Below are 16,873 nucleotides of genomic sequence, written 5' to 3' on the forward strand. Positions count from 1 at the left end.
ATTTGGAGTCCGTTTTGGGCTCCGGAGAGGGGAGATCATCGACATCTTCATCATCAACCTTCGTTCATCGCCAATTCCATGATGCTCTTCACCGTTCATGAGTAATCTCATCGTAGGCTTGCTGGATGGTGATGAGTTGGATGAGATCTATCATGTAATCGAGTTAGTTTTGACGGGGATTGATCCCTAGTATCCAGTATGTTCTGAGATTGATGTTGCTACTACTTTGCCATGCTTAATGCTTGTCACTAGGGCCCGAGTGCCATGATTTCAGATCTGAACCTATTATGTTGTTGCCAATATATGTGTGTTTTAGATCCTATCTTGCAAATTGTAGTCCCCTAGTATGTGTTATGACCCGGCAACCCCGGAGTGACAATAGCCGGAACCACACCCGGAGATGACCATAGTATGAGGAGTTCATGTATTCACCAAGTGTTAATGCATTGGTTCGGTTCTTTATTAAAAGGTGAACCTTAATATCCCTTAGTTTCCATTAGGACCCCGCTGCCACGGGAGGGATGGACAATAGATGTGATGCAAGTTATTTTGCCTAAGCACATATGACTACATACAGAATACATGCCTACATTAGATTGACAAACGGGAGCTAGTTACATATCTCTCTATGTTATAACTGTTACATGATGAATAGCATCCGGCATAATCATCCATCACCGATCCAATGCCTACGAGTTTTTCCTATTGGTCCTTGCTATATTACTTTGCCGCTACTGCTGTCACTGCTGCTATTGTTACTCTGTTGCTACTGCTGTTACTTTTCTGTTACTGGTTACTGTTGCTACTGCTGCTATCATACTACCTTGCTACTGATACTTTGCTGCAGACACTAAATCTTTCAGGTGTGGTTGAATTGACAACTCAACTGCTAATACTTGAGAATATTCTTTCGCTTCCCCTTGAGTCGAATCAATAAATTTGGGTTGAATACTCTACCCTCAAAAACTGTTGCGATCCCCTATACTTGTGTGTTATCAAGACCTTTTTCTGGCGCTATTGCCGGGGAGGCACAACTATATTCTCTGAGTTACTTGGGATTTACGTCTGCTGATCACTATGGGGAATCCGATAGATCCAAGAACTAAAGTCTTGCCCTCAACTACGAGGACAGGTAAGGAACTGCCATCTAGCTCTGCACTTGATTCACCTTCAGTTATGAGTAAGTTTGCGACATCACCTCCTGCTAGAAATCTTGATATGTCGCCTGTGCTTGATGATGCTACTTCTGCTGCCCATGATGCTTATGATGATGCTATGCTTGATACTGCTTTGCCTGATGATGCTATGCTTGATACTGCTTTGCCTGATGATGCTATGCTTGATACTGCTTTGTCACTAGGTGCATTCCTTGATGCAAAAATTGCTAGAGTTGCTGCTAGATGTGACGATACTTCTGAAACTGTTGATACCATTGAAGTAGAACCTGCTATTTTGCCTGCTCGAACTAGCTCTCCTATGCCTGAATTGCCTGATACGCCTGAGTGTTATGTTATGGAGGGAGAGATAGCTGAGTATTTTCTTGCGTGTAAGGATAGCCATGATGTTGAGAAATTATTGCTCAAGTGGAAAGAAAATTCTATGAACGCTAGGATGAAATACGACCCGAAGTTTGCTACTTCTCCTATCTTTGTGACCGATAAGGATTATGAATTCTCTGTCGACCCTGAGTTAATCACTCGGGTCGAATCTGATCCTTTTCACGGTTATGAGTTTGAAATAGTTGTAGCCCATCGTACCAAACTTCACGATATAGCCACCCTATTCACTAGTGAGGAAAAGATCCGCCACTACTATATCCTCAAGCTGTTTCCTTTCTCGCTAAAGGATGATGCTAAGACTTGGTTCACTTCTCTTGCTCTTGGTTGTGTGCGTAGCCCCCAGGATATGGTCTATTACTTCTCTGAAAAATATTTCCCTGCCCATAAGAAGCAAGTTGCCTTGCAGGAAATATACAACTTTGCTCAAGATGAAGAAGAGAGTCTCCCACAAGCTTGGGGGAGGCTCATCCAGCCACTGAATGCTTTGCCTGATCACCCTCTTGAGAAGAATGAAATACTTGATATCTTCTATAATGGACTTACCGATGCTTCTAAAGACCACCTAGATAGTTGTGCCGGTTGTGTTTTTAGGGAACGAACTGTAGAACAAGCTGAGATCCTATTGAATAACATCTTGTGCAATGAGAATGCTTGGACTATTCCCAAACCACCTCCTAAGCCAACTCCGAAGAAAAGAGATATTCTATTCCTCAGTCCCGAAGATATGCAAGCAGCTAAGAAATCTATGCGAGAGAAAGGCATTAGATCTGAAGATGTCAAAAATCTACCACCTATCAAAGAGATCCATGGTCTTGATAACCCGATACAGGTAGTAGAAGTAAATTCTCTGCGTAGGTTTGATGAGAGTGATATTCCTTTCGATAAACCTGCTAGCTTATGCCTGGATGAATTTGATAACTTTGTTGCCAAACAACAAAGTTTCAATGATTATGTTAGCACACAATTGGAACAGAATGCTCGTATGCTTAGTCATTTAAGTGCTTGTGTGGGAAGAAATGTCAATGATCTTAAGCTCCTGAGTAAACATGCCTCTATGGTTACTACTCAGGTAGAACAAGTACTTAAGGCTTAGAATGACTTGCTCAATGAGTTGAATGAAAATTTTGTCAGAGTCGTTACTAGAGGCGGTAGAATGACCCAGGAACCTTTGTATCCTGAGGGTCATCCAAAGAGAATCGAACAAAATTCTCAAGGAGTTAGCACTGATGCACCTAGTCATCCTAGAAAGAAGAAGAAAGATGATAGGAACCTGCACACTAGCAACCCTGCACGCTAGCAACTCTGTTTGTGATGCTGAAACACAATCTGGTGATGAACATGAGCCTAATGATAATATCAATAGTGATGTTCATGTTGATGCTCAACCTAGCAATGATAAGGATGTGGAGATTGAACCTGTTGATCTTGATAACCCACAACGTAAGAATAGACGATACGATAAGAATGACTTCGCTGCTAGGAAGCATGGTAAAGAAAGGGAACCATGGGTTCAAAAACCCATGCCCTTTCCTCCCAAACCATCCAAGAAAAAGGATGATGAGGATTTTGAGCGATTCGTTGAAATGATTAGACCTGTCTTTCTGCAAATGCTTTTGACAGATATGCTCAAAATGTCTCCGTATGCTAAGTACATGAAGGATATTGTGACTAATAAAAGGAGGATACATGAGGTTGATATTTCCAGCATGCTTGCTAATTACACTTTCAAGGGTGGAACTCCCAAGAAACTAGGTGATCCCGGTGTGCCCACTATACCTTGCTCCATTAAAGGCAACTACGTTAGAACTGCTTTATGCGACCTTGGAGCCGGTGTCAGTGTTATGCCTCTCTCTTTTTATCGTAGACTTGAACTGGATAAGTTGACACCCACTGAAATCTCTCTGCAAATGACCGACAAATCAACTGCTTTCCCTATCGGCATTTGCGAGGATGTGCCTATCGTGGTTGCCAATGTCACTATCTTAACAGACTTTGTTATCTTGGATATTCCCGAGGACGATGCCATGGCGGTCATCCTTGGAAGACCCTTTTTAAACACTGCAGGGGCTGTTATAGATTGCAACAAAGGCAATGTCACTTTCCATGTCAAGGGTAATGAGCATACGATGCACTTTCCGAAGAAACAATATCGAGTACATTGCATCAACTATCGAAAAAACTTCATCGATTCTTATTGGGAGCTTTGAATGCCCTATACCTCCTGTTAAGATGAAGTATGATTTGCTTATTGGGGAGATACACATCCCCATTGAGGTGACCTAGTGACTATTCGAAAATTCTCCATTCTCTTTTGCGATTCGAAAAGATTTGTCGAGGAGACTTGATCAACCTCATTGACGAATTTCTTTCGATGACCATGAGATGGATGAATCGAGAAGTCACAAACCTATGTTCTGAGATTTCACCTTCGGTTGCTTAGAAGAAAAATGGTAGATTTAGTTTTCCCTGTTTTCCGTCTTAGTGTCTCGTAGAAAAGTACCTCGAAAATAAAAGTTCTCTGAACGTCCTGAAAAGCAAGTATGTTTTTTCTGGAATTTTTGAAAAATACTGAGACGATGAGCTAGTCTGGGGGATGCACCAGTGGGTCACAAGCCCACGAGGCCCGGCCACCCCCCTGGCCGGGGCTGGCAGGCTTGTGGGGCCCACATGCACACCCTCCACTCATTCTAACTCTCATCCACTTCTCCTACCTCCAGAAAAATTCATTTCATAGCTCAAACCCGTGTGCTTGCTCCTCTTGCTGGGATTTTCGATCTCCGTGCTCAAAGCACCATTCTCTGAACTGTTTTGGGGAAATTACTCCTTGGTAAGTGACTCTTCCATTGGTCTAATTAGTTTTTGCTCTAGTGCCTTATACTTCGCGTATTTTTGCTGCCTTGGTGACCATGTTCTTGAGCTTTGCATGTTAATTTTATCTGGTCCCAAGTGGGTTTGATGCATAATATGGCCTCTAGGCACTTGTGGGAGTAGTTGCTACGAGCTTAGTTGAGCCTTGTTCACTTTTCCTTTGGGTCACTAAAATTTTTAGAAAAGGAAGATGTTCAGGAGAAACTATCATGGTGGTTCCCCAAGCCAGAGAGGTCCCCGTCTTGCGATTCGGGAGCCCGATCCTTACCAACCGAGGAATGCACCGGTACAACCATGTGAATGGCCTTCTGATGAATTCATGATTGAGGTAGGTTTCAAAGACGAGTCTGATACACTTGTTCACAATGTCGGACTTGAAGAATTCATCTCCGATAAATGTGAATAGTATGTTACGCTCACTGCCTCTTTTATTCGTAGATTCAAATTTTCAGTTGGCCGTGTTACATCTGTACTGTTTGATCTCTGTGACAATTCGTACACCATGGATTTAGAGGATTTCAATAGAATTTGCAAGATACCTATTTGGGGTAGTCTCAATGATCCTCCTACATCTTCGGTTAGAGATTTTTCTCTAGTATAACCGTGGGAGAAACTAGAGATATTTCGCAGGCAACCAAGGGGAGCATTCATTTTCCTGCCTTGCATTACTTTGCCCTCTTCATAGGCAGATGCATGAATGGCAAGATTGATCATTGTCATCTCTGTGCACCAAACCTTAGTATTATTAAGAGCGCAGTAACGAGTGATAGAAGTTTCGACATGGGAGCTATAATAGCAAGGAGGCTGAATAATAATGCTAATGAAGGCGATTTCTTTGGTGGGATCTATGCCACTCGCATAGCAAATTTCCTTGGAGTACCCATGTGCGAAGGAGATCCCCCGCTCCATACAGCTTTCCTTGACCGCGTCGCTTTGACATGCTACCAGTTCCTTGAGAGGGATGATGAATCCCTCCTATACCGTTTAATATTTAACCGACGACGTGTTTTCCATATTACCCTTCCTGCTCCTGCCTTCTTTGACTTTCAGGTAAAACGGAGATATTACATAACCAGAGGAGAGGCAGAGGAGTATGAAAGGGAGGCAAAGGCTGCTCGTCTCCGAGAGGCAGCTAATCAGGCAGTGGATGCAGCGCTCCCGTACAACCCCCATTATGATTTGGGATATCGCCCGGACCATCCATGGGAGTAGACCAACTTAGGCCAAAAGCCTAAGCTTGGGGGAGTACGTGTTTCTCACCGACTTTACATTCTTGCTTATGCTTTCACTTTGTTCATCGGTGTTCACACTTTGCCACTGTATCATCCATGCTAGTTTATTTCTTTTTTTTGTTTTCTTTTCGTGTGTCTGTCTAGTTTGAGAAAACCCAAAAAAAATCTTGTTCTTCTTTTGCTTGTTGGAAGCTTTCCCGTGTAAATAGTTTTCTTTTTCTTTGGGTCAAGGTAGAAGATCATGGTTACAATGTTTAGTGGCTCTCGCATGCATATGTGCTTATCTCTCAAAGAGCCCTATTATTTTGTCTTCTCCTTTGTGTTTGCCTGCAGATTCCAGCGTAATCCAATGCACGGGCACTCTTATTATTCTTCACTTCATTCGGTCGTGCAAGTCATAGGCAATAATGACGATATATGATGAAGTGACTGAGCCTGGAAAAGCTGGTATGAACTCGATGTATTTTGTTTTTGTAAATATGACTAGCTCATCGTTCCTGATTCAGTTTTGTTGTGAGAGAAACATGTTTGCAATGACAACTTAGAGATCATAGTTGCTTATGCCATGCTTACTTAGCTAGGAGCTTATAATGGTTTGTCTTGGATGCCCACATGAATGTTGAGATGACTATGATGTAGTATGATAGGATGGTATCCTCCTTTGAATGATTCAAGTGGCTTGACTTGGCGCAAGTTCACGCATGTAGTTGAAACAAAATCAACATAGCATCTATGATATTCATGTTCATGGTGATTTATGTCCTACTCATGCTTGCACTCAATGTTGGTTAATCTCAATGCATTTTGATAACTGTTGTCGCTCTCTAGTTGGTCGCTTCCCAGTCGTTTGCTAGCCTTCACTTGTACTAAGCGGGAATACTGCTTGTGCATCCACCTCCCTAAACCCAAAGTTGTTCCATATGAGTCCACCATACCTACCTATATGCGGTATCTACCTGCCGTTCCAAGTAAATTTGCATGTTCCACTCTCTAAATCTTTAAGAAATAATCTGTTTTGCATGCCCAAACCGCTCATGTGGTGACATGGGGCTATCGGTATCTTCCATGCTAGGCGTGTTATCCTTGATATGTGTTTATTCACTATCATTCATGAGAAAGGGGCCGGTAATTGGAATGCCCAGTTCCATGCTCAAATCGAAAAGATAATTGCAAAGAAAACTCCCCCTGGATTGATGTTGGTATGGACGGCACCCGAGTATTTGGCTAGTCGTGGAGTGTGATTGATTGGTGGTGGGGGAGCCAAAACTTCACTTTTCTGTTTGGGAACCACCTATAGCATGTGTAGCGTGGAAGATGGTGAGAACTCTTAGTCATTGCGTTGACAATGAAAGCATGCCACCCAAAATTATTATCTCTGTTTTCAAAGCCTGAGCTCTAGCACCTCTGCAAATCAATGCTTCCCTCTGCGAAGGGCCTGTCTATTTATTTTCCTGTTGAGTCATCCCCCTCTTATAAAAGCACCAATTAGAGAGGACCTGTGTCATTTTTATGCTTTGCTTTTAACTATGTTGAGTATGACTGTGACTGGATCTTCTTTGCCATGAATTACAATGTTTAGTTAGCCCTTAGTCTTTGAAGGTGCTCTGCATTTATGTTTTGCAGTCTCAGAAATAGCTAGCGAGATACCATCTGTTTGTACTGCTTCATGATTGTTTTGACTGAAGTGTTGACATTTGAGACTTATTATTATTTGCTCGCTAGTTGATTATGCCATTGATATGAGTTTACTGTGAGACCTAGATGTCATATGCTTATGTGGTTTACTTGTGATCTTGCTGAAATTCTGGATATGAGTTAGACATAGTTGCAACAACAAGATCAAACAGAGTTCGTCAAAGTTTTTCTTTTGTCTCTTTCAGTTTGTCAACTGAATTTCTAGAGAACAAGCAAGGCTTTAAGCTCGGGGGAGTTGATACGTCTCCGTCGTATCTACTTTTACGAACTCTTTTGCCCTTGTTTTGGACTCTAATTTGCATGATTTGAATGGAACTAACCCGGACTGACGTTGTTTTTAGCAGAATTGCCATGGTGTTGTTTTTGCGCAGAAATAAAAGTTCTCGGAATGACTTGGAAATCTACGAGGAATTTTTGTGGAATATATAAAAAATAATGGTGCAAGAATCAGCTAGAGGGACGGAGCCAGGAGCTTACAAGCCCACCAGGCCCGCCCCCCTGGCAAGGGCTGGCAGGCTTGTGAGCCCCTCAGAGCTCCACCGCCCCCAATTCCAGCTCTATATAACCTCTTTCGTCCGGAAAAAAAATCAAGGACGATACGGAGGCACCGCCACCTCCTGTTCTTCCTCTGGAGGGAAGATCTGGAGTCCGTTTTGGGCTCCGAAGAGGGGAGATCGTCGCTATCGTCATCATCAACCTTCCTTCATCGCCAATTCCATGATGCTCTTCACCGTTCGTGAGTAATCTCATCGTAGGCTTGCTGGACGGTGATGAGTTGCATGAGATCTATCATGTAATCGAGTTAGTTTTGACGGGGATTGATCCCTAGTATCCACTATGTTCTTAGATTGATGTTGCTACTACTTTTCCATGCTTAATGCTTGTCACTAGGGCCCGAGTGCCATGATTTCAGATCTGAACCTTTTATGTTGTCGCCAATATATGTGTGTTTTAGATCCTATCTTGCAAGTTGTAGTCACCTACTATGTGTTATGACCCGGCAACCCCGGAGTGACAATAGTCGGAACCACTCCCGGAGATGACCATAGTATGAGGAGTTCATGTATTCACCAAGCGTTAATGCGTTGGTCCGGTTCTTTATTAAAAGGAGAACCTTAATATCCCTTAGTTTCCATTAGGACCCCACTGCCACGGGAGGGATGGACAATAGATGTCATGCACGTTCTTTTCCCTAAGCACGTATGACTACATACGGAATACATGCCTACATTAGATTGACGAACGGGAGCTAGTTACATATCTCTCCGTGTTATAACTGTTACATGATGAATAGCATCCGGCATAATCATCCATCACCGATCCAATGCCTATGAGTTTTTCCTACTGGTCCTTGCTACGTTACTTTGCCGCTACTGCTGTTACTGCTGCTACGGTTACTCTGTTGCTACTGCTGTTACTTTGCTGTTACTGGTTACTAACTGGTGCTATCATACTACCTTGCTACTGATACTTTGTTGCAGACACTAAATCTTTCAGGTCTGGTTGAGTTGACAACTCAACTGCTAATACTTGAGAATATTCTTCCACTTCCCCTTGAGTCGAATCAATAAATTTGGGTTGAATACTCTACCCTCAAAAACTGTTGCGATCCCCTATACTTGTGGGTTATCAGGGAACGTTGCATGGGAAACAAAAAAATTCCTACGCGCATGAAGACCTATCATGGTGATGTCCATCTACGAGAGGAGATTTGGATCTACATACCCTTGTAGATCGCACAACAGGAAGTGTTAAGAAACGCGGTTGATGTAGTGGAACGTACTCACGTCCCTCGATCCACCCCGCGAACCGTCCCACGATCTGTCCCGCGCTCGATCCAACGATCCGCTCCGATCTAGTGCCGAACGAACGGCACCTCCGCATTTAGCACACGTACAGCTCGATGATGATCTCGGCCTTCTTGATCCAGCAAGCAAGACGGAGAAGTAGATGAGTTCTTCGGCAGCATGACGGCGCTCCGGTGGTGGTGAAGGATCTTGTAATGCCCCAAGTGTAACATTGCCATATTTGGAACCTTGCCATGTGTGGGTCCATGATGTCCTTCTATGGTGTTATCATTTCATGTGTTATTTCATGTGCTCATGCCTTGTCTTCCCCTTTGCATTCATGCATCCATAGCATACATACCATGTTTATTGTTGTGGTGTTGATCTTATGTGTGTTTGTGATGAGTATGTGGGGGTGTGAAGTGATGAGAAAAGCTTGGGTTCCAACTTTGCTCATTTAGCCAAAAGCTAGGTGTCAACTAAACCTCTCCTTATTTTTTCTTAAGTTTAGTTTTACTTGCTTGACCCCTGTTTGAAAAATGTAGATCATTTAGAGTGTTTTCTGGTGGTTGTGGTGCTAGGTCTAAGGTGTTTTAAAACTATGCTTGAGAGGGGTATTTATTCACAAAACAGATTATATAATTCTATTTTGTAAATATTTCTTTGCTCCAAAAATCCTCTTTTCACTTTATTTAAATAGGTCTTATTCCCCTTATGACGAGGGACATTTTTTTTGCAAGCCTAGATTTAACTAGGAGTTTATTTTCTGCTGTGATTTTGTTTTAATAGAAAACCCAGAGGGTTTTCTTCTCTTCTAACTGGCGCCACTCGAGTGGGCTCCCTCCCCCTCGCTGGCCCCCATCTCCTCCCTTCTCTCGCTAGTCAGCCCACCACCGCGACCGTCTCCTTCCTCCCGCTGGCGTCACTGTGTATGAACATTCCTCCCACCACAGATCTTCCTTGTCCTTGATCCAGCGGTGTCTAGCTCGCCTCCTAAGGTCAATATAAGCAGCAGATCCTCCCCCTCGAAGCCCTAAGACCTTCTCCTCCCTCCTCTCTCTCCCGGGCACCGTCAGGAGGCGACCCGAGATCCTCCTCCGCCATGGCCGACCCCTGCTGAGGTCGCCGCCGTCGAAGTCGTTCCCCTTCTTCCTCTCCAAGCGTTCCAGGAGCAAGCGGAGATCCAAGGGAGTCCATTCCCGTAGCAAGGAGAGTCGATCGCCTCTGCTTCCACGACATCGACGACGACCCCCTTCCTCCTCTGCTCCGACGACTTCTTCCACAGCGACTTCTTTCTCTTCGACGCCTTCTTCCTCTCCGTCAGCTGATACGTCTCAAACGTATCTATAATTTTTGATGGTTTCATGCTGTTATCTTGTCATTTTTGGATGTTTTATGTACATTTTATATCTTTTTTGGGACTAACTTATTAATTCAGTGCCAAGTGCTAGCTCCTGTTTTTTCTGTATTTTTGGCTCTTCTCAGATCTGATTTTGGAACGGAGTCCAAACGGAATAAAATCCCCGAAATAAATTTTACCCCAACGGAAGAAGATCAGGGGGCTTGAGGTCCAAGGCAGGAGAGCTACAGGGGGCCCACAAGCCCTGTAGCCGCCACCAGCGTGGCGGCGGCTAGCAGTCTTGTGGCCTCCCTGGCGCCCCCCTGACCTAGCTCCTTCGCCTATATATTCCCTAAAATACAGAAAAAAAATCAGGGAATCCACAAAAACACTTTTCCGTCGCCGCAAGCTTCCGTTTCCGCGAGATCTCATTTGGAGACCCTTCCCGGTGCCCTGCCGCAGGGGACTTGGGAGTTGGAGGGTTTCTACATCAACATCATCGCCCCTCCAATGACTCATGAGTAGTTCACTTTAGACCTACGGGTCCGTACTTAATAGCTAGATGGCTTTTTCTCTCTCTTGGATCTTCAATACAAAGTTCTCCATGATCTTCATGGAGATCTATCCGATGTAATCCTCTTTGGCAGTCTGTTTGTCGAGATCCGATGAATTATGGATTTGTGATCAGATTATCTATGATATATATTTGAGTCTTTGCGGATTTCTTATATGCATGATTTGATATCCTTGTAAGTCTCTCTGAGTCTTGGGTTTTGTTTGATCAACTAGATCTATGATTCTTGCAATGGGAGAAGTGCTTGGTTTTGGGTTCGTACCGTGTGGTAACCTTTCCAAGTGACAGTAGGGGCACCAAGGCACGCATCATGTTGTTGCCATCAAGGGTAACAAGATGGGCTTTTATCATAGATATGAGATTGTCCATCTACATCATGTCATCTTGCTTAAGGCGTTACTCTGTCCTTTCGGACTTAATACACTAGATGCATGCTGGATAGCGGTCGACGTGTGGAGTAATAGTAGTAGATGCAGAAATTATTGGTCTACTTGTTTTGGACGTGATGCCTATAGATATAATCATTGCCATAGATGACGTCATGACTTTGCGCGGTTCTATCAATTGCTCGACAGTAATTTATTCACCCACCATCTACTTGCTTTCATGAGAGAAGCCACTAGTGAACACTACGACCCCCGGGTCTATTCACACCTATCGTTTCCACTTTCGCTTTCACTTTGCTTTGTTACTTTGTTGCTTTCAGTCTCACTTGGCAAACAATCTATAAGGGATTGACAACCCCTTCATAGCGTTGGGAGCAAGCTTTTTGTGTTTGTGCAGGTACTTGTGATACTCCTTCACTGGATCGATACCTTGGTTCTCAAAACTGAGGGAAATACTTACTGCCGCTGTGCTACATCACCCTTTCCACTTCGAGGGAACACCAACGCAAGGCTCCAAGGCCACGGGGGAAATCCTTTGCATATTTGCCTAGGAAGTCCCTAAAGGTGTAGCCGTAGCAGAAGGATTCCTGGTGCCGTTGCTGAGGAGTATCAAGACAAGAATAATCTCCCGTCAGCACATGTTTCTGGCACCGTTGGAAGGTCTTTTGTTGCAGTAGCATCAGCTCGTCCTCCTCGACGCGTGGGTGAGCAGCCGATCTCCTCCCCATTCCCCTCCTAGTAGGATCTCTCCTAGAGCCGTAGTTCCTCTCTGTCGCCGGCGCCGCCGTGCTCGTGGAGCCGTAGCTGCAGTGCGCCTCTCGTCGTGTTTAGGGGTGAAATGGATCCGTCGCGAGTCCCTCTTCCACCTCGCGAGTGCCGGTAGCCCAATTTGTAGCGTAGCGCCGACGGTGACCCTCCCCTGTTCCGGTCGCCGTAGCGTGGTAGGAAAAGCAGGGGGTATTCCTAAGAGATTTACCTTCCCCTATGTAGTAACAATCGATCGAATAGCGCACTGGCAGTAGGGTGATTTTTCTTCGCGAAGGTCGTGGGTTCGAGCCCCCGCAAGCGCACCCCTTTTTGTTTGTTTTTCTAGTACGGTAGCGAACAGGGAAGCTTACCCTGGTAGCTCCCCCTGTTCTGTCGAGTCTAGTGCTGTAGTGTAGTGGTGTGGCTACCTGTCGATCCAGGGGTGATCCTGGGTTCGAACCAGGGACTCCCCACTTGTTTTTTTATTTTCTTTTGTTTTTATTTTTCTTTCCTGTTAATACCCTTTACTTTGTAGCAAGTGGTCACTTGTTGTGGGTATAATTTCTATGTGGTTTGGGTTATGTGCCTAGAGTGTAGATGCACATTGTGTGTGGTCAAGCATGTGTGTGTGTGGTGATGTGCTAAGGATCATGTGCATGAGGCTAACCCCTCATGTCACCATTGGAGTTTTGGGTGTGAGCTTGTGCATGTGTGGATGATGAAATAGTGAGTACCACATGTGATATGGCACTATTTGAGACTATATGATTCTATGTTGTTTTTCCTTTCAACTTTGTGCCTACATGTGGTTTGCAAGTATCTAGATATTATATATGTTTTTGGGGTAGAATCTTCCAAGGAATCCATTAGTGGAATCATATTTCACTTTGGGACACTTTCTGGAAATGTCGTTTTCTGATTTGATGCCAAGTTTAGGTCCCTATATTAAGTGGTGTGTTGAGCCTATGAGGATGATTCCTTGATGTGGAAATAGTGGGTGAACCCCTCTACAGCATGGTAGTTTTGTTTTATGCTTAGAAGTTTGTATGTGCAAGTTGTGCCTTGTCAAAGTTGACATCTGGCTGAAATTATCAGCTTGGTGAAAACTGCTCTTATTTTCTTCCCTTGTTGTTGTGGATGCAATAGCTCATGTGTTGGGAATCATCCATTGCAATCAACTAGAGAGTTGGAGATTTTGTGTTTGTCTAGCTGTGTGTTAAATTTCATGCACTTTCACTTCCTGTAGATATCATTTTGGAGGCTGTCAAAATGCTTCAGAGCATAAGCAGCTGGTGAAAATCTGAGATTTTCACTAAGTCCCTGAAATCTATTATTTTTGTCCAAGTTAGCACCTGTAGATCTTACTGTGTGTGACTCCTTTGTATTATCTTCTTGCTCACGCTTGTAGAGCTTTTGAATAGCTTTTGCCACATATCTTGTTTGGCACATTTGGGTGGTTGTAGGTGCTTTGCATGTTGCTCACAAACTGCTATGATGCTGTTTAGGACATATTGCATGTTTTAGTTGTTTTGAAGCTTGTGTTGATATTGTTGGCGGTGTGGTGAGTTTCTTTGCACCACCCCACCTATATGTGTTTGTTTAATCATGTGGCAACCTGGTTACACCAGAGGAGTGCCATTGGAGTGTGGTTGTGGTTGATTTGAACTGTAGGACTCCATATCTTGTTTCGTAGTTTTCGGGTGATCCGTAGCTCCGTTCTCAACGTTCTTTATATGCTTTTGCATCATTTTCTCGTGATGCACCTGTTCATGTCATCTTCATGTATGTCAAGATAGCTTAGTCTGAAGTTCTGTCCAGAAGTTTATCTTCTCTTCTCATGCTTATGCAAGTGACTAGAATAGAGATGCATGCTTCATTCTCATCTCATGCATCATGTGTTTGTTGCATCATGTTGTGTTGGTGTTCATTGTCTGTTATTTTTATCTTGGGTAGCGCCGGGGTCGGAGAGTGAGTACGTGGATTCGGGAGAGTACGTGTAGGGACGAACAAGAGCAGTTCCAAGCTGAAGACAACACAGGCAAGATGACCCTGACCTTGATACCGTATCTAGCTTTGTTATGGTTAGAATCACGTTTCCTTTGATATATGCTCGCTGCCTACCACTTGATATAATTTCCTCCTGATATTGCCATGAAACCCAAACACCTTCCCCTCCTAGCTAATGTTGTATGGCTAAGTAGGCTTGCTCAGCTTCTAACGATAGCTTTGCCAGTTGCAGGTGCGAGCTGTCTCATGTGGTAACATGAGAATTTTGATATCATTACGTTTAAAGCTGCTATTTAATTAATGCACCAATATACTTGGTAAATGACGGAAGGCCTAGACTTTTGCCGGGTGATTTGTTCCGTTATTGCCACCTTAGTTTCGGCTACCGGTGTTTGATTCCATAACTGATTGCTCCTAACACGTTCGGGGTTGTTATGGGGCCCCCCTTGATAAATCGTATAGTGTTAAGGCTTGTCCGGCAGGACCCAACATTGGTTTTAATTTCCTAATCACCCAATAATAATTTGCATAGGGAATAGCTACCCCGAGTATTTAATCAACAACCCGGGCCAGTGCTCCTCATGAGTGTTGGTCCAACCCAGAGCAGCTTATTACGCTCCCCAGGGCAACTCGGTGTTTTGGCGTGGTAACCATCGCTCATCCGCCACGTCCTGAGACTGAGATACGCGGCTCTTATCGGGGTCGTCGACACGACGGGAGGTCCTGCTAGTCTTGTCTTACCTTAGCGATATATCTTGCGTATAGGAATCCCGGTGAAACTTTGGTTCTCCCCAGAGTTGAGGTTTTCCTCTAAGGAATCCGACAAGATCACGAGATTCGTGATAGAGGATTACTTTGCGGCCCGTGACCATTTGTGATGGACTAGTTGGAGCACCCTTGCAGAGTTTAATATTTCGGGAAGCCGTGCCCGTGGTCATGTGGCAACATGGATTATTTGTTAACATCCGGTTATAGATAATTTGAACTAACTCTAATAAAACTTCCAACTGTGTGCGTAACCGTGACTTTCCCCTTCGAAGACCTCTCTTCGATCGGGAACACGGTGGGGTCATGCTTGACGTAAGTAGGTGTTCAGGATCACTTAGTGATCACCTAGCCTTCGACCGCTCGCGTAGACCACCACATTTATAACTTTGATCTTCGTAAGTTAGCCACCATAAATGCTTAGGATGCTGCAACCTAAACACCGAACCTTCCTCACCTAATAACTTGACTAGTTTCGGTACCAAGGTCATCGATTGTTGAGTCCCCATGGTCACAGATTACTTCAACACCCCAACAGGTACGGGTACGCCCGACACAGTTGATCCAGATGGCACGCAGCTGGCATGGCAATACGATGAGCAGAACGACCGCATGTACGTGAACTATCCAGAAGACTGAGGCGTGGTCGTGATCGTGGGCGAGCATGCGGGATATCATAGTCTTTTCCTTGCTTTATGTAGTCCGTAGCGGAACTACCTTGTCTGAATAAATGTGTGGATGTAACTCTGATATTATCTATGTGAGATGGCAAATGAATGCCCTATTTGTCAATCTTAAATTATGTATGTGCTATGTTTATCTCGCTTGCGAAATGCTTAGATGCGCTTCTTATCCTTTTGGGGCATCGCCCCCTAAATAGGAAAGGACCGCATCTTAGTCGTTACAAGTTGGTAACCACAGCCTTACGACCATAGGAGCCTTTGTGTGATCGTACTTGGCCGAGTCGAGTCTAGTAAATTGTTTTGAGTCTTAGTTATATCGGAGAGTAGGTTTCTTTTTTCTCCTCTTCCATGCTCTAGTGAGGTTCTCGACTTAGGAAATCTTAATTGTACTCCTCTTCTCGCTCAAATTTTTTTAGGATCACGCGGATATTTAGAAATCTATATGATATCGATGTGATGTAGTTCTGTCTTGGTGCCTTCTGTCTGCCTTGATTTCTTCCGGGGAGTTGAGCTCCAGGCGATTCTTGTGCACATCACGATCATTCAGATTTCTTAGTATCTCAGAACGAAAGATGTTCGTAATTGCTTCAATACTGGTAGTGGCGAGATAACCCCGATGTCCCTAGTACTGGTGCATATTGTTCGGTAGTATTGCCATACTTTGTATCGTTGTGATCACGAGGGTCTGTAGTAGATGAAGGTCCGAGATTCTGGTTATGTGTTGACGGATGTGATACATTGGATGGGTTAGTATAGGAGTTGTGTGAAATATTACTCCTTGTATCCGTGTACCAGATTGCATGACCAGATATTTCGAGAATTCATAGGTGGGATATCAAGTAGTGTCTTATAGGACAAACTTCCTACAGATGCATGATGTGAGGTTGGGATTCGACATTCAGTGGGTATGTTTGTTCACGGTCGTCTTACAGTGGTTCTCGTTGTGTCTTAAAGAGTCCTTGTATCTTGCTACGACTCGGGGATTCTTCGTAAGTCGTGTGCACTACCTTGCACAGGATGGCTACTGTAAATTCGAGCCCGTGCGATCTTATCCACGAAGATATCAGATGAAATCTCGATCATACATTTGTTCCGAGCAGTTCTAGCTCATACTTGTTTGCAAGTGGTCTTAATCAGAATTTTGTCGACATTCACTTTGAGGAAGCATTCTTACTATTTTGTTCGAGTGCAATTGCTAATATTCCTGTTCAGATATTCCTGCCTTTTTGAT

Source organism: Hordeum vulgare, chromosome 4H (genome assembly GCF_904849725.1).
Source record: "Hordeum vulgare subsp. vulgare chromosome 4H, MorexV3_pseudomolecules_assembly, whole genome shotgun sequence".
Lineage (NCBI taxonomy): Eukaryota > Viridiplantae > Streptophyta > Magnoliopsida > Poales > Poaceae > Hordeum > Hordeum vulgare.